Source organism: Diabrotica virgifera, chromosome 7, assembly GCF_917563875.1.
Source record: "Diabrotica virgifera virgifera chromosome 7, PGI_DIABVI_V3a".
Lineage (NCBI taxonomy): Eukaryota > Metazoa > Arthropoda > Insecta > Coleoptera > Chrysomelidae > Diabrotica > Diabrotica virgifera.
In genome coordinates, this window is record NC_065449.1 from 183576910 (window position 1) to 183596033 (window position 19124).

Below are 19124 nucleotides of genomic sequence, written 5' to 3' on the forward strand. Positions count from 1 at the left end.
GTGACTAACTGGGGTCTGGAGGTATTACCTCCAAGGTGAAATACCTTCAGGAGAACGGGGGTCCGGATTTAAATGTAATAGGCATTTAAATAAATAAAATACAAAATACAAAATAGCTACGTTACATCAAACAACATCCTTTTTTCTATTTTTCACTGTTGCAAAATTTTTTATTAGTATTTTACTCCTGTCAAGTTTGGCAGCTTCCTCTGAGTTGATTGCCAATAATTCAAGGACACTAATGCCCGATTTCACCAACGATACCTAAACAGATGCCTTATTAAGTAATTCTTATCGATAGGAACTTCTTAAGTCAATACTTAGGAACAATCGCATATCACAACTAAAAGAACTGCTTATCTAGGAAATGCTTTCCTAGGTATTACCTAGGGTACGTTTGAACTATTTTTAATAAAAAAAAAGAAGAATAAGATGACATTTCCTTACTTTTTCGATTATTTGTCATTATTGTTTGTTTGCCAATTTGGTTTTATTCAGTTTTGTACTGTTATAGTTATTTTATTTAGTAGTTAGTTATTTGTGCATTAAGTTTGGATATAATAAATATAGTCTTGTATGTTATTTGTATATGTACAGTGAAATGGAAGAAAAGAAAAAGTTGACGAAAAATTGAAGTTAGTTGAATTGTCATTATTGAAATAATTTTAAAATATTATATAATATGTTGAAAATTGCTTTTTACTATTAATTTTTTAATGACACACTTTTAGTTATATCGTGAATTGGTTTTTGAAACACAACACTAGTTTGTTAGGTAGTAGGTAGACTACATAATTTTGTCAACAGACCTGTAAAAAACTCAAAAAGATTTTCTATATTTTCCAACACATATTATATTAATAATTTAAAAGAAAACACAAAATTACAACTAATAATATACCTAATATTACAGAATAACAGAAAAATTAAGGTAAGAAGCAAATTATTGACAAACGTCACAAGTATATTAGTCAAAATTGTAAAAATATAACCCGACTGTCAACGATAAGTAATACCTAAAGTTTAGGGAGATCGAAATCCGTATCTTAACGTAAGGTAATGCTTAAGCGGTTAAGGCAATTCTTGTATGGTGAAATCCGTTTTAGAGTTAGGAAGTACCTAAACCCACTTAGGTAATTCTTAAATATTTAGGTACAGTTGGTGAAATCGGGCATTAATCTCTCCTAACCCATACCACTCCTTAAATAACTTTAATTCGCTTTAACACTGAACATTTTCTTTTAGCTGATGCAATCGAAACAAGCAACTTCAAAATAACAGTAGAGCAGTCAGTATTTCAGGATAACTTGAAGATAGTTTATCGAACTGATTAGCAGGCAGGTCATTTCATATACTGTTTTTGGGGTGGTTATTTCAGTTTTTTACCAAAGAGGAATTAATTCCAATGGCAGAGAAGGGTCAATTGCATTTTCATACTTCTTTTGAAACTTTCTGCTCTTTGCATAATTTCATATTCTGTCAGTTTTACAAACACAGTAGGAAAAATGAATGAAAATGTATTAACTATGTGCTGCAGAGAATTGAACCGTTGTGCAATCTGACCATTTACCACATCTAAAACAGCATAGAACATATTGACCTTGAAAGAGGTCTCTTCATTATAAACTCTACGGTACTCTTCCAATTCATCAAAATGCCTTTTCACTTTGCTCTCTTGGGTACTAGGACACAATGGGTCCATAGTCGGTTCGCTAAACTCAGACACAACTGGATAGTGATTTTAGTAGGTATTTTTTTTTGTTTTTTGCCAATTTTGCCAAAATTGGCAAAATTACTAACTATTTATTAATTAACAATTTAGTAATTATTTTTTTTGCCAATTTTGCTAAATTGGCAACATTACTTACTAAAGTCACCAGCCAGTTGTGTCTGAGTTAGCGAACCGACTATATAGTCTGTTCGCTAAACTCAGACGCAACTTTCTAGATATTTTAGTCGGTAATTTTGCCAATTTTTGCAAAATTGGCAAAAAATAATTTTTAAATAGTTAATAATCACTAAATATTTAGTAATTTTGCCAATTTTTGCAAAATTGGCAAAAAACAATAAAAATATCGACTAAAATATCTAGCCAGTTGCGTCTGAGTTTAGCGAACCGACTATACCAGCCATTTGGAAGTAAGATTAGTAGCTTCTTTTCTTATAGCTGGGTAGTCTTCTAGAACGTTCTCTAAACGGTCTTCACTCGTTTTTTAGAGTCTGTACACCCTTTTCCAGATATGTTTCTTTACCTTGAAGTATTTTAGAAGAGGTATTTAATTGAATGAATATCTTAGATAGAATAGCAGTCATCATAATGCATTTACAAAAGTTTCTTGCTTTTACAAGTCCGCTCGCTTCTGCAACTTTGTCCGGTTTTTTGCTTTCAAGCAAAATCCTAGTTAGTGCTTTCATAACATCTGAGAATCAAGTTTTATTGCCGAAATTGATTCATGTCTTGAAGCCCATCTTGTTGGATTCAACTTCTTCAAAGTCATATAGGATTCATCTGTCAATGAAGACAACACGACTCTGATATTTTTTTTAAACTTAAATATACATACTTATTCATAGGTTGGAATTAACGTTGGAAATTATGAATTATCATTAGCAATGTAAACCATAAAACAAAATCTCAATTTCTAACAAATATCTCATCAACCTTTCAAACGAATATAGCGTTTTGTTTGCTATTTGTTTCTTGCATCGGGGCCCCCTTCGGGTCCCCCAGCATTGCGGGGTCTCGCGGTTCCTAGATCCGGATCTGCCTCCGGTTGCTACTCTGAAATCCTGGAAACCTGAAATCCCAGGTCAGTTCTCGTCTTTAGTACCATCCTTCGGTACTACCATCCAGCTTTCATTAGACACTTCATTTGTCATTCTACCTGGCATAATGACGGAGGACTTGTGTTTACGAACAAACGGCAGGCGGACATGTAGGCTATTGATTATGTACTATAGAAAGGAACTACAACGTTAACGGGGTATTATTATTTCATATGATCAATAAATCTCTATATATGAAAAAACCGCGGAGTGCTACCATTTAAAGGGGTGCGTTTTTGAGAAATGGGTGAATTAGTCCCTGGGCACAGGTTACATTAGGGTGAGTTCTATGCACTTTTGGTACAAACACGTCAACATAAAAATTGTTCCTGGTTAAATTTCCTATCTAAGTATAACTTTTTAAAGTCAAAGATACTTTTTGTTACAAAAATATATTCAAAAGAAAAAGCACAAAGAAACCCAAAAGAAAGAAAATTTTGTTTTTTGTCCCATAACTTTTGTCCACGGGGATATAGGTATAGACATTGCTTCACAGAAGAAAAACTTACATATCTTCTCTTTCAAATGATGTTCGGTAGAGGCCATTAAGATTTACAGTTTTCAAAATATGTTTTTTCAAAATTCGCCACTCACAGCAATTTTGGGCAATTTTCCTTGTTATTTCGCAAATATTGTTCTGTAATTTTTTCTACGTAACTTTAGACATATGCAATGGTACATGTAAGAGCAATAGAAATCAATTACCTTTAAAATGTTCTACTGTATAATGTTGTACGGCTTCTTTTAAAGAGGTTATCTTTTTCAAGATTTTATACTTTTAACGAGTTTTTATATTTTTTACGATTATTTTTTAAATTTCCCATTATAACCTTTTTTCTTCTACATTTAGGTATATATTATATAATAAAAAAAGCTTATTCTGTTTACTTTAAAATGGTGTATTATAAAAAATTCTAGGTATTTTTGAATAAGATATGCTTTTTCAAAATGTAATAAGTACTTGCAACGATTTTTGATTTTAGGATTATTTTTAAATTTCTCATTATAACTTTTTTATGTGATTATGTGTCATAATTTAATCTTATTTTTTATAGATAATACTTTGGATCCACTCGACTCTACCACGAAATCTTCAAAATATGGATTAATTCCAATATTTACTGTCAAAGCTCCTGCACCACAAGCTTTGCTTGAAAAAATAGCATGTAAATATACCAAAGGATGTACAAAAAACTGCGGTTGTAGGAAGATAGGAATTAGTTGTTCAATATTCTGCCAAGGGTGCATGTGCATGGGTACTAAATAATTGTAGGGACTCTAAGATAACTGAGGTGTCAGACAAAGATATTGAAGCTAATGCTAACGAAGAGATGGACTTTGATTTTGAAAATTTTTTAAATATCAACGTTTAAATAATTTTAACTAAAGTGATGTTTTCTAAGACTAATGTTTATGTAATTTTTGTAAAAAAAAATAATTTTAAATAATATGTACAGGAAAAAAATATCAAAGAATCACTCGGTTTCCATTATTTAAATATAGATGATATACCATTTTAAAGAACAGAAAGTAAGCCCTTTTATTGAGCAATATATAGTATATTCATGTACAAGAGAAAAAAAGTTATAATGAGAAATTTAAAAAATAACCCTAAAATCAAATATCCTTGCAAGTACTTATTACATTTTGAAAAATAATATCTTATTCAAAAATAATCCTAGAATTTTTTGCAACACACCATTTTAAAGTAAACAAAATAAGCTTTTTTTATTATGTAATATAATATACACCTAAATGTAAAAGAAAAAAAGTTATAATGAGAAATTTCAAAAATAATCGTAAAAAATGTAAAAAATAATATTTTTTTATATTAGGTATTATATAATATATAATATAATATTATATAATATATAATATATTATCTAACAATATTATTTTATTTTTATATTATATTAAAAAATGGTTAAAAGTATAAAAACTTGAAAAACCATAATCTCTTTAAAAAAAGTCGTACAACGTTATACAGTAGACCATTTTAAAGGTAATTGATTTCTATTCCTATTACGTGTACCATTGCATATACCTAAAATTACGTAGAAAAAAGTTACAGAACAATATTTGCGAAATAACAAGGAAAATTGCCCAAAATTTCTGCGAGGGGAGAATTTTGAAAAATCATATTTCGAAAACTGTAAATCCTAATCACCTCTACCAAACATCATTTTAAAGAGAAAATGTGTAAGTTTTTTTTCTGTGAAGCAATGTCTATACCGATATCCTCGTGGACAAAAGTTATGGGACAAAAAACAAAATTTCTTTCTTTTGGGTTTCTTTGTGCTTCTTCTTTTAAATATATTTTTGTAAAAAAAAGTATCATTGACTTTGAAAAGTGATATTTAGATAGGAAATTTAACCAGGAACAATTTTTATGTAGATATGTTTGTACCAAAAGTGCATAGAACTAGAACTCACCCTAATGTAACCTGTGCCCAGGGACTAATTCACCCATTTCTCAAAAACGCACCCCTTTAAATGGTAGCACTCCGCGGTTTTTTCATATATAGATGTCCATTGACCATATGAAATAATAAAACCCCATCTTATTTTGAATATAATCAATAGCCTAATGGATAATTCAATGTTTTCACATTTTTTCAAAAATGGGCGAAAACAATATTATTATAGTATAGCTCCCCGTGCGTGACAAGCTTTAGAAGCAAAAGGCAAAAAAATGGGAAAACTTTAATACAAGATTATATTATCATCATACCAAGTGTAAGTGAAAACTAAAGAAAGAATAAATTTATGAAAGGTCTTAACCTTTTTTTCTTATCTAAGATATATTCAAATGATACCCACATGTATATGAATACTGTATGTGCCATCTGGTACTAATCGGCATCTTTATTACCTATTAATTTAAGATTTGATTGTCAAATATCTAATCATACTTGACGTGTGATTATATGTTTATAATGATATGTGAAAATGTATAAAGACATAGGCATATTTAATATAATTTCAACAATAGTTTTCATGGGTGCAATAAAAATCAATTGGGTTTTATGAACATGCATAAAGTATAAAAGGAATTAGTTTCACTTGATATTTGCACTTAACTTAATTTATTAATTTGACTATACTTACGAGATGAGATATCTAAAAAAATAATATAAAAAACTGAAAAACATATCACCTAGAATATAATTGTGTTTATACAGGGTGTCCAGAAACTCTACCAACAAACGAAGACAGAAGATTCCTCGGATAATTTTAAGACATTTTAACCCAAATCATCTAGTCCGAACATGTTTCTTAAAGTAGCTAGAGCTCTTTGAAAATGGCGTCTTGTTATTAGTTTTTCTTAAATACCTCTTGAACGCTTTTAGAGATAAATCGATTCCATATATTGCGAATTTATAGTACCGGTCATAGGCGTCCGTTTTGGGTAGGGCAACGGTTATTTTATCGCATAACTTTTATTTTTTTAACTGTTAAGCATTTCTAATACTGGATTATTAAATGGTGAGGTATTCTAGTACTAAAAGATACTCTTTCTTTAAGTCGGTAGGACACACCATTTTCTAGAAAAATCAATTTAAAAATTTTTCGTTTTTTGGACTTCCAAAAAAAAAAAAAATTAAAAAAAACCATTTAGAAAAACGAAAACTGGTTCGTTTATTTATATTCAAGAGATGAATCGATTCCATTAATTGCGAATTTCTAGTACCGGTTATATGAGTCCGTTTTGGCTAGGTCAACGGTTATTTTATCGTATAACTATTTTGTCTTTAATTTTTAAGAATTTTTGACTCTAGATTATTAAATTACTAGGTATTTCAGTACTAAAATTTACGCTTGCTTTAAGTTGGTAAAATACACCGTTTTTTTTTGAAAATTTTCGTCCTACTGACTTAAATTAAGAGTACCTTTTAGTACTAGAATACTTCATAATTTAATAATCCAGTACCAAAAATGCTTAAAAGTTAAGCAGAAAGAAAGTTACGCTATAAAATAACCGTTTCCGTACCCAGAACGGACGTATATGGCCGGTACTAGAAATTCGCAACAGATGGAATCTATTTATCTCTAGAAGATAAATATGTGTACCAATTTTCGTTTTTCTCTATAAAAGCGTTCTGGAGGTATTTAAGAAAAACTAATTACAAGACGCCATCTTCAAAGAGCTTTAGCTCCCATAGCTCATCTTCTGTCTTTGTTTGTCGATAGATTTTATGGACACCCTGTGTATACCTTCTTCATGGTTTCTGTTACTAATGGCTTTTCTGTAATATTGTGTATAGCATTTTTTTCAAAATTAATATTTTTAAAAATTTTATTTTAAAACCAAATTTTTTCAAAAATAAGCACTTTGAATCGATGAAACTTACAGATCGTATAAACACAACATAAGTAAAGGAACTTGTGAAGCGGTAACGATTAATTTCATTTAAGTTGCTAATTGCGGGGGGGGGGGTGATCTTCCTGATTTTTTTTGCCAAAACAAAAGGGACCAACTTTATTTTGAGCGTAACTTGCTTACATTTGATGCTAGCAATTTTTTTTATAAAGACAGAAATAAAGCTTTTTTTAAACACTTTAAAAATGTTGTAATGTGTTTTCTCCAAGAATGCTTCATTATTTGGATATTTCTCATTAAATTATTCTATTTGGAATTTTTCGAATATGAACCTATTTTTCATTAGCCATAACTCTGCTTTTGCTAGGTATAGAGACCTAATGTATACACCTTTTTTCACTTTCTTATAAGCTATAATTTTGATAAGAATATTTTTTTCGCCAAAATGCTTAAGTTTTGAGTTATTTGCAAAAAACCGTCTAAAAACGTGGTTATTTTGTTGAAAAATGAACATATTCACTTGCAAATAACTCGAAAAGTATTGATTTGGTGAAAAAAACTCTATGGAACAAAAGTTGCTTAATATTAGTCAGTTTATTCATTTCGGGACTTATCTTGGACGTATATATTTTCATCCCCGAGATGGGGTGAAAGTCACCCCCAGGGCAGAAGCACACACCGGCACCATATCACTTTTTTTCTTTGACATGTTAGCTATGCGTATGCCAAATTTCATGTCAATCCAAGCGGTTCCTTAAAATTTACAGCAAAAACCGTGAAAGAATGTACTATTGCCGCAAAAGTAATTATTGTCAATAATATGATTACCATCATTCATCAACACATCGAAAAACACCAAATAATTCGAAAATTAGTTACGTTACTTAGTTGTTTACCTCGTATAAACCAAACATCTCATAACTTTAGACGAAAGAAATTACAATAAAAATGATTTTATTTATTGTGACAATCGTATTTGTCTGTTCAAGGAATTCCAGTTTTTACTACAAATATTCGATTCTGATGTAACTCATGACTGCACATTATCACTTGTGATTTCATTTCAATATAAAAAACAAATAATTTCTATTATAGTCGAAAGTAGGAAAGTAATATTAGCACGAGCGTATCTAAAGGAAAAAATGGGGTGTAAAATTGTTCATAATGTGTAAAATATTATTATAATAACATAATACGTGTTTTTTTACGGGCTAATTTTATTAATTCTGATTTAAGTTTAAGGAATTCGATTTCATTTTCCAATAATAAACTGATCTAAATTATAGAGAAATTCAAATAATCAAGCAATTTGTGTAGCATAACTATAAAATCCAAGAATATGGTGATACTTTTAAGGAAGAATTAATTACACGAAATAGAAATTCAGGAAGTCAACTAAGCTAGTTAGTAAAGAATGATAAATAGGATACTTTAAATGCAAGAATGATTAGTTATATGGAAAATGAGAGACGAAATTCCAATTTTGAATAGAGGTAGCATGGTCTCAAGACACAATTCTTTTAGCTATGACGATGGTAGCGATACTACTTTATTTTTAAAGGCGAAAAAATTTGGAAACTACAAAAATGATCATAAAATATATATCCTAAGTCTGTTAGTAAAATAAAAAAAGAATGTGTGTGTACTTTGTACGCACGTAAGAAGTTATACTTCTATTATATGATTTCAACGAAATAAATATACTTTCGAACAGTTTATTTATATTTTATTTAATGATTAAACTAATTTTTACTTAATACTTTCCAAAAATTTTTATAAAAACAATACCAAAAATTAAAAAATAAATAGAAAACACCCAGATTTAAACCGGGGACCTCTTGATCTCCAGTCGAACGATCTACCTCTGACCTACACTCCTTTTGTTTGTGCGTGTGTGGACTACAAGATTTCTCAGACATAGTGTCAAATAGACCAAGTGAAGTATAAAAATACTTTAAATATTATTACTTATTGGGTTATTCCCGAGGTAGAGAAATCCAAAAGTACAAAAATTATAATAAATATATTTACTAAAACACTAATATATTCTTTCCACACCTTTTTTGGACGAATACATATAGTGTAGGAAACAGAGGTTGAACCATGCAAAATGGACACAAGTCCGGTTTAATTTTTTTTCTGGTGTATTAAGGGGTGCTTATTATAGGACTAACTTTTTCTGAAAAAATTTCGCCCCGGAATCCCCCTTTTCACCCCTTTAAAGGGGGTAATTTGTGGTTTTTGCGGAACGTAGCCCTTCCTGTACCTTTTACAAAAAATTTCTTTTATAGAAATATAAAGAGGACTATATTTTCTACGATTTGCTTTCAACAGCATATGTCTATCATCCACCGTTTAGCGGGGGTAGCGCCCCAAATTTGACAAGTTTTTAAAAAAGATGTTTTAAAAAAAATATATTTTTCCCTAACTGTAACGGAAATTAAGAAGAAATCTAACCGCAATTATTCGCAAATAATTGATTGACTTTTTGGTATAGGTTTCACTTAAGGGTAATTGCCCTTTTTTAATTACAGGGTGTTATATTTTAAAAAACCCCTTTTTATACCATCTGAACCGTTTATGCTAGAGTTTAAAGACTTTCAACGATTACCCATATACTGGTGCTATTTACAAATTTGTATAATGCACCCCCATTTTTTCCCCGGAACCACCCCAAAAAAAAAGAAGAATTAATAAATAAAGTGATTTTCTTGGAATCCTTCGCACACTATTATTAATATGAATCCCTTTATTAATATGCTTCATATATCATTTTGTGCACGTTATTATTACCCATGCATGGACACCAAAAACCGATTTCCTACTGCAACCCCTGCAGCCAAAAAAAAAATAAATAAAATGGGGGTTGAAATTTTTTTTGTTTTTTGCTTTTTGATCCATATGGGCATATGCTTCATCAATAGTGATTTTCAAAAATATATATGGTTATTGCAACATCCCTGCGGAAACCACCCCTATCCTTGAAAATATACTGCAAAAACTACCCCTATCCCTTGGCGAGGATGTTTTTACGATTTTCTCATTACCTATGCATTCCTTTTAAACAAAAGTTTTACAAGAATAAAGACCACTATTTACTCTAAAAATTAGGTCCTATTCATTTTTTTCGTATAAGCAACCGTTGCGGCACAGTGGCGCCGTAAACCTCATATATGCTTTGGCAGGCTCCAGTTTTTGTTTTCTTTTTCGTCATCTGTTTGTTTTATTGATAAAGTACTTATGTAAAATAAAACAACACAGTGTAACCTACAAATTATGACCTATGCACATTTTACGGTCTTTGCGCCCCAAAGCCACAGTGGTGGCCCAAAATCAATTTTTGCATATTTTCGCCACCTACACGTATTTTATTGCATTAATGCTACCTTAATAGCACAATATTCACCCTTAAGTGGTCGCTAAGTACTGGAGTATCCAGGAAGGGGTGATGGGGGTGATCACCCCCCCCTCTCAAACCAAGTGATATTATATTTAAAGATTATAAAAATATTCATTTATTTTTATAGAAATACTTATATTATATTATTATTTTTATAAAAATGGCGTACTTTTTATTCTTTAGCGACAGTGGCGGATCCAGCATCGTTAAGAGGGGGGTGCCAATTGGTTAAATTTCTATAAAAATAAATGAATATTTTTATAATCTTTAAATATAATATCACTTGGTTTGAGAGGGTGGGGGGTGATCACCCCCAGCTTCCCTCCCTGGATCCGCCACTGCTTAGCGACCACTTAGGGGTGAATATTGTGCTATTAAGGTAGCATTAATGCAATAAAATGCGTGTAGGTTGCGAAAATATGCAAAAATTGATTTTGGGCCACCACTGTGGCTTTGGGGCGCAAAGATTGTAAGATGTGGATAAGTCATAATTTGTAGGTTACACTGTGTTGTTTTATTTTACATAAGTACTTTATCAATAAAACGAACAGATGACGAAAAAAAAAACAAAAACTGGAGCCCGCCAAAGCATATATGAGGTTTACGGCGCCACTGTGCCGTAACGGTTGCTTATACGAAAAAAATGTATAGGACCTAATTTTTAGAGTAAATAGTGGTCTTTAACATTGTATAAGTTTTGTTTAAAAATAATGCATAGGTAATGAGAAAATCGTAAAAACATGCTCGCCAAGGGATAGGGGTAGTTTCTGCAGTATATTTTCAAGGATAGGGGTGGTTTCCGCAGGGAGGTTGCAATAACCATATATATTTTTGAAAAGCACTATTGATGAAGCATATGCCCATATGGATCAAAAGGCAAAAAACAAAAAAAAAATTTCAACCCCCCATTTTATTTATTTTTTTTGGCTACAGAGGTTGCACTAGGAAATCGCTTTTGATGTCCATGTATGGGTAATAATAACGTGCACAAAATGATGTATGAAGCATATTAATAAAGGGCATTGTGTGTGAAGGATTCCAAGAAAATCACTTTATTTATTAATTTTTCTTTTTTTTTGGGTGGTTCTGGGGAAAAATGGGGGTGCATTATACAAATTTGTAAATAGCACCAGTACATGGGTAATCGCTGAAAATCTTTTTACTCTAGCATAAACAGTTCAGATGGTATAAAGAGGGGTTTTTTAAAATGTAACACCCTGTAATTAAAAAATCAGCAAAAACCCTTAAGTGAAACCTATACAAAAAAATCAATCAATTATTTGTGAATAATTGCGGTGGGATTTCTTCTTAATTTCCGTTACAGTTAGGGAAAAATATATATTTTTTTAAAACATCTTTTTTTAAAACTTGTCAAGTTTGGGGCGCCACCCTTGATAAACGGTGGATAATAGACATATGCGGTTGGAAACAAATCGTAGAAAATATAGTCTTCTTCATATTTCTATAAAAGAAATTTTTTGTAAAAGGTACAGGAAGGGCTACGTTCCGCAAAAACCACAAATTACCCCCTTTAAAGGGGTGAAAAGGGGGGTTCCGGGGCGAAACTTTTCAGAAAAAGTTAGTCTTATAATAAGCACCCCTTGATATACCAGAAAAAAAAAATAAAACCGGACTTGTGTCCATTTTGCAAGGTTCAACCTTTGTTTCCTACACTAATACATAACTTAAAACATTTAGCAACGAACTCCATACTTTACGTGTGCGCTTGCGCGCAGAATAACAAAAATTCTCTCTCAATCGCGCCTACAGAAATAAAACTTCAAAAATACTTTTAAAAACTAGATGACAAATTGTTGAAACTTCGAGGAAAATTAATATAGGTTCTGCCAAACAAAGCACTATTGTCATACTTTTAATTTTAAGCCACGCTGCCGCGTACACCTGCCGTTTAATTCACGATACGTTACAAGAAATTGCCTTCTAACTCCCGCTTAATTTGTGAAATACATTCTATATAGCATTTTCCCTTAGTTTGTTTTCTCAATGTAGTCTCCTCCAATAAGGATTTATTAAGATGTTTTTCAAAAATGTGAGATGATTAACTGTATACAGAGGAATGTTGAAATTTAAACGCGCCTTCCTTCTTTTTTGAACCGTTTACACTGTTCGGCAGAGCTATTTGGACTGAATTTAATTTTTTAAATTACGTTTATGAATTAGTTTTATACAATGCTGTTCAATAAAGTACTTTTTACTACTTGACCTAACAAAAATTTAAAAAAATAACAATAATTAGAATTTTAATACCACTTTGGAATTTAGTTATGGGATGAAAATGAAAGGGAAAAATTAAACTTACCAGTTTTCCTTACTGTTTAAAAAGTGATCCATCTTCTTCTAGAGACAGTTCCGATTATGGTTATATCCATGCACCTAACTTAGAAGATATTCTTAAGTTTAAGTTACAAATATTCGATTTGGAATATGACAAATAAGAACCTCACTTGCATGAGGTACAACTCTACTTCTACGGGTCTACACACTTTATACGTACACCATTTTTTTCACTTTTTTATGAGCTATATTTTCGCTAAAACTTTTTGAGTTGAGAAAATGACACCTTATTGCCGTATTTCACTTTGAGCTCTATACGCTTAACAGCATTATTATTCCATACCCCCCAGAGACCTTCAAGTAGACGTAACCCCCCCACCCTAGGATAATCCTGGTTACACCTCTGATTACTGACCTATATCCAAATCACTTAATCGTCTGCTCTTGTGAAAAAACTAACAAATCATTAATACATTAAACAATATGGCTTATTATTTTTCACTAACACAACGTGAAAAGTCTAATATAGATCAAGAGTAAGACTTACATTATACAGGGTGTCCCGAAAAGATTGGTCATAAATTATACCACACATTCTGGAGTCAAAAATAGTTCGATTGAACCTAACCAACCTAGTACAAATGTGCTCATAAAAAAGTTACAGCCCTTTGAAGTTACAAAATTGAAAATCGATTTTTTTCAATATATGGAAAACTATTAAAGATTTTTTATCTAAAATGGACATGTATCATTCTTATGGCAGGATCATCTTAAAACAAAATTATAGTGAAATTTGTCCACCCCATAAAAAGGTTATGGGGGGTTTGATCCCTTAAACCCCCCATACTTTTGTGTACCTTCCAATTAATTCATTATTGTGATACCAGTAGTTAAACATAACGTTTTTAAAACTTTTTTGCCTCTTAGTATTTTTTCGATAAGCGAGTTTTTATCGAGATGCGGCTTCTTTTTTAATATATTTACATAAAAGTTTAATGCGAGTTTTGTTCCTTTAAACCCCCCAACTGTTTGTGTACGTTCCAATTAAACTATTATTGTGGTACCATTAGTTAAACCTAAACATAGTGTTTTTAAAATTGTTTTGCCTCTTATTCTTTTTCTTCAGAAAGTTGCCTTTCTGAAATAGGTAAAATACTTTCTATGTTTTAAACAGTTTGGCAAAACTGTACTTGTACCACACTTTGAATGAGTAATAGTTTTAAAATGAGTAATATTTATGATAATTTAATCCCCATAATCAACTTATTATGGGCTGTAATATTTGCACCTGAATATACCTATATATCTGTGGCTTGGTTCTAAAAGGGCTAATGTCAAATTTTTGTTTTTTTTGTACAGCTTTTTTTGAATTTAATATTGACCAAACAAAATGCAAAAAATTGACACTGGCCCTTTTAACATTAAGCCACATTATGTGACTTGGTGCTAAAATGGCCAATTTCAATTTTTTGCATTTTGTTTGGTCAATATTAAATTCAAAATAAAGCTGTACAAAAAAACAAAAATTTTACATTGGCCCTTTTAGAACCAAGCCACAGAATAAAATAAAAGTTAAAACTGAGTTTACTTGTTTCATTACGAAGAAGATCATCATCAAATGCAAATTAGCCGTAGATTAGCTCCCACTGGGCCAAGCGAAATTCCGAACAGAGTGCGTGGGGTGCGTCCACTGGTCGGCATTTCGAATGATTCATCGGTACGCATCGCAAAAGTTGCCTCTCGAAGCAACCCTTCGGCATTACCGATGATGCGACCCGTACGATGCGGATCAGTGGACGCAGTTACATAAGTTTTTGTACAAGGCAAACTAAAATCCGTTGCGTACGATGCGTCCGATGCGTACGATGCGGATCTGTGGACGCTTGCCTTTAGTCGATGAAAATAAAAATATCCCTGGTATGATTCCTCCCTACTGTTTGTTTTTAAACCAAGAGGAGTAAACTAAAAAGACAGATTCGCACCCAAGAAAGTCACTCGAAAAATCACCAAATACATCTTCTTTTTTGGTTGATCATATCGACTTCGACAGGAATCCATACATATTATATTATACTAATACGTTTGACTTATTATTATGGTAGGGGAGAGTTGGACAAAACCGGGTAGGTTGATAAAACCGGGTACCCCCTAATTCTTCTAACTGTCTGCAGCTATCTATTAGACAATGTTAAAATTAGTGTCCCTTTACCACCAACAGCCGTGTGTATTCACTTCTACCTCATTTGACTAATCTGTGCCGGAGCAGTAAGACCTCACCTGTTTTTTGATGCAGGAAACTCGATTTTTAAGGTAAGTTTATAGCTATTTTCTCCTCGAATGAATACCTAATGGCCATTTCAAAATGTAATACATATAACCTAGTATATTACCTTCAATTTTGCCAAAAATTTTGAATATTATGTCATAACTTAAAAATTTAAATAACATTTAATGTCTTGTTTACGAGTTTGACAAAACCGTGTAGTCCGAAAATCGACAAAACCGGGTACCCGATTTTATCAGACCTGTTGTTACTTCCAGTTTCTGCAGTGTTTTTTTCTTTTAGTTAACTACAACGTGTGGCTCCTTCTGTTAAAGAAAATAGTAAGAAATCTAGTAGGAAAAATTAAAACAAATCTTCAGTCGTAAAAAAATTAAAACTAAATGAACTGTACAAAAAAAAAAAAAGAAAAAACATGGTTGCACCAAAAACAAAATTTTTGAGAATTTGGAGGAAGAAGATAATAATGACATGACGATGCGTGTCTATATTGCAATTAACTATTTTCAAATTATAATACGAAGGAAGGCTGGATAAAATGTGTGTCTGGCACCAAATGGTCTTATGACGCCTGTAGTGCCTATGATGATGTAGATGAAGTTTTTATTTGTGACTTCTGTTCATATATTTTCGATTTTTGTTCACATACTTTTAATAGATATTTTATTTTCTGCCCATTAGTCTTTTTACATGGTAAGTAAGTTACTACCCGGTTTTATATTACCGGTTGGACGCAACAGGGTATTGTGCAATATTTTCATAAAAATAAAAAAATTAAAAATCTAAGAATATTCTTAAAAATTGGCATTGGCATATCAAACTTAAGTCATTTGAGAATATTCCAATCTGCAGCAAACATTTGCTACTCTCACATAGCAAAAGATACAGACGGTTTTTGGAGTGGTACCCGGTTTTGTCCAACTCACCCCTACATATTATTATTCTTTTTAAGCTTTATTTGGTGGAAAAGTATGGTAAATCAGGTACCTATGAATTTTAAGGCAACCAGTAAAGCATTTGCATGTCTATAGTAAGTTTACTGACCCATACTCCTGCAAGCGAAAACTATAGTAAGTTGAGTTACTGTAGCCTTCGTTGCAAGAAACAGCTAAAAGTATTCCAAGTTTGAGTTCAACTGTTTGACTTACTATAGTTTTATCTAGTTAGACTTCTTCTTCTTTAAGTTTCATGGCCTCCACCTCTTAGGTACTTGGCCAGTCCTCGTACTCTAGTTAGACTCTAATCTTAGTTATTCCGATTAATATAGAAATGTTTTTAATCCAATTTTTTAAATAGTGCTGTTTTACTTCAATAAATCTGTTACTAGTAAGTCTAGTCTAGAATAAGTATTTTTTCGGTAACTGTTTCGATGAAAACTATGTTAAGTCTACAAAATTTAGCAAAAAGTCTGTTTTTTGTTATGTTTGATCTGTGAAATCCCTTAAAACCTTTTTTCTACAACCGTGTTAAAAATGCAATTTTTAGCACTCCATACGAGCGTTAAAAATGTTACTTAAATGCACTAGTGCTTTAAAAAAATTTTAAGGCACTGCAGTTCGTATTGACCGTGTATGCAATTTTGATGTAATGTCAAAAAAATATAAAATTGGAATGTCAGTCAAGTTCAAGTAAAAGTTTTTGTAGATATTGTCCTGTAATTACGTTTGTAGAAAAAATATTGTATGATATGCGTGTTAAAAAGTACATTTTTAAGGCACTCATGTGAATTGCAGAACTCGCTTTGGCTAATTCTGCAAACTTTCACATGCGTGCCTTAAACGTGTACTTTTAACACTTATATCATGAGTTATTTGTGATATAAGTGTTAAAAGTACACGTTTAAGGCACGCATGTGAAAGTTTGCAGAATGAGCGATAGCGAGTTCTGCAATTCACATGAGGGCCTTAAAAATGGACTTTTTAACATGCATATCATACAATATTAACGTAATTACATGGCAATATCTACAAAAACTTTTACTTGAACTTAACTGACATTCCATTTTTATATTTTTTGACATTACATCAAAATAGCCTATACGGTCAATACGAACTGCAGTGCCTTAAAATTTTTTTTTCTACAACCACTATTCAAAGTGCACTTTTCTGCACGGTTTTATGTTAGCAAACTTGATATTTTCTCACAGTATAAGATATTTGACATTAGTGTGCAGAAAAGTGACGTTTCTGTGCCGCAAAGTGACGTTTCTGTGCCGCAAAGTTCTTTTCTGCACAGTTGACTACCTCATTCTGAGTAACGTTATATTCTGTTTACATCCGTGGACTACCGCATTCTGAGTAACGTTATATTCTGTTTACATCCGTGGTTAAACTTTAGACAAATATATAACCTATAAGACAATTATTATATTTAACTATAGCATAGAAACTAAATTATGGATGTTACAACTGTTTTATTTTACAATTTTATTCTTATTAAACATTTTATAATTATCAAATAACCAATAAGGATTTAGCAACCAGTGCAAGAGACGTCGAATGAAGTAGGTTTTCAAAAATGAATAACCATTTTCAATTTCGTTGCAAAACGAAAATACAGCCGAACCATATTCCAGTCCAATCAGAGAGTGCCGCAAGCACCTCTACCGGTTTCGAAACTTATTAGTCTCTCATCAGGAGGCACATATGCTGCTCTCCCCGATCCAACCAAAACAAACCCCAGCGTGCAGTCCCGAATTGCAACGAACGAAATGGCATAGATGCCCTAGCGGCAACTGCTAGCAAAAGACTAAGTTTTCACTCTAATGGCATACAACATATCCCACCAGAATGAAAACAATGGGAACCTTCTCTGGTTACACCTCCGAGGCTTCTACAATTTGCAAGCCATACGGATGCTGAGACTAAGGAAGATGAGGGAATTCTACAATTTACAATTCACGTCACATCTGCTCAGCGCGGTAAAGTTCCAACGAGACTGGTTCCCTTCATACTCCACACAGAGTAAATGTAAATCAAAAATGAATAACCATTTTCAATTTCGTTGCAAAACGAAAATACAGCCGAACCATATTCCAGTCCAATCAGAGAGTGCCGCAAGCACCTCTACCGGTTTCGAAACTTATTAGTCTCTCATCAGGAGGCACATATGCTGCTCTCCCCGATCCAACCAAAACAAACCCCAGCGTGCAGTCCCGAATTGCAACGAACGAAATGGCATAGATGCCCTAGCGGCAACTGCTAGCAAAAGACTAAGTTTTCACTCTAATGGCATACAACATATCCCACCAGAATGAAAACAATGGGAACCTTCTCTGGTTACACCTCCGAGGCTTCTACAATTTGCAAGCCATACGGATGCTGAGACTAAGGAAGATGAGGGAATTCTACAATTTACAATTCACGTCACATCTGCTCAGCGCGGTAAAGTTCCAACGAGACTGGTTCCCTTCATACTCCACACAGAGTAAATGTAAATCAAAAATGAATAACCATTTTCAATTTCGTTGCAAAACGAAAATACAGCCGAACCATATTCCAGTCCAATCAGAGAGTGCCGCAAGCACCTCTACCGGTTTCGAAACTTATTAGTCTCTCATCAGGAGGCACATATGCTGCTCTCCCCGATCCAACCAAAACAAACCCCAGCGTGCAGTCCCGAATTGCAACGAACGAAATGGCATAGATGCCCTAGCGGCAACTGCTAGCAAAAGACTAAGTTTTCACTCTAATGGCATACAACATATCCCACCAGAATGAAAACAATGGGAACCTTCTCTGGTTACACCTCCGAGGCTTCTACAATTTGCAAGCCATACGGATGCTGAGACTAAGGAAGATGAGGGAATTCTACAATTTACAATTCACGTCACATCTGCTCAGCGCGGTAAAGTTCCAACGAGACTGGTTCCCTTCATACTCCACACAGAGTAAATGTAAATCAAAAATGAATAACCATTTTCAATTTCGTTGCAAAACGAAAATACAGCCGAACCATATTCCAGTCCAATCAGAGAGTGCCGCAAGCACCTCTACCGGTTT

General features: G+C 32.5%; 1 protein-coding gene across 3 annotated transcripts in view; it reads left to right on the plus strand.

Annotated features, from left to right (window-relative positions):
* The window catches only part of LOC114326819 (uncharacterized), a 672802-nt gene that overhangs the window by 345926 nt on the left and 307752 nt on the right, over positions 1 to 19124 (plus strand). The window lies entirely within an intron of this gene.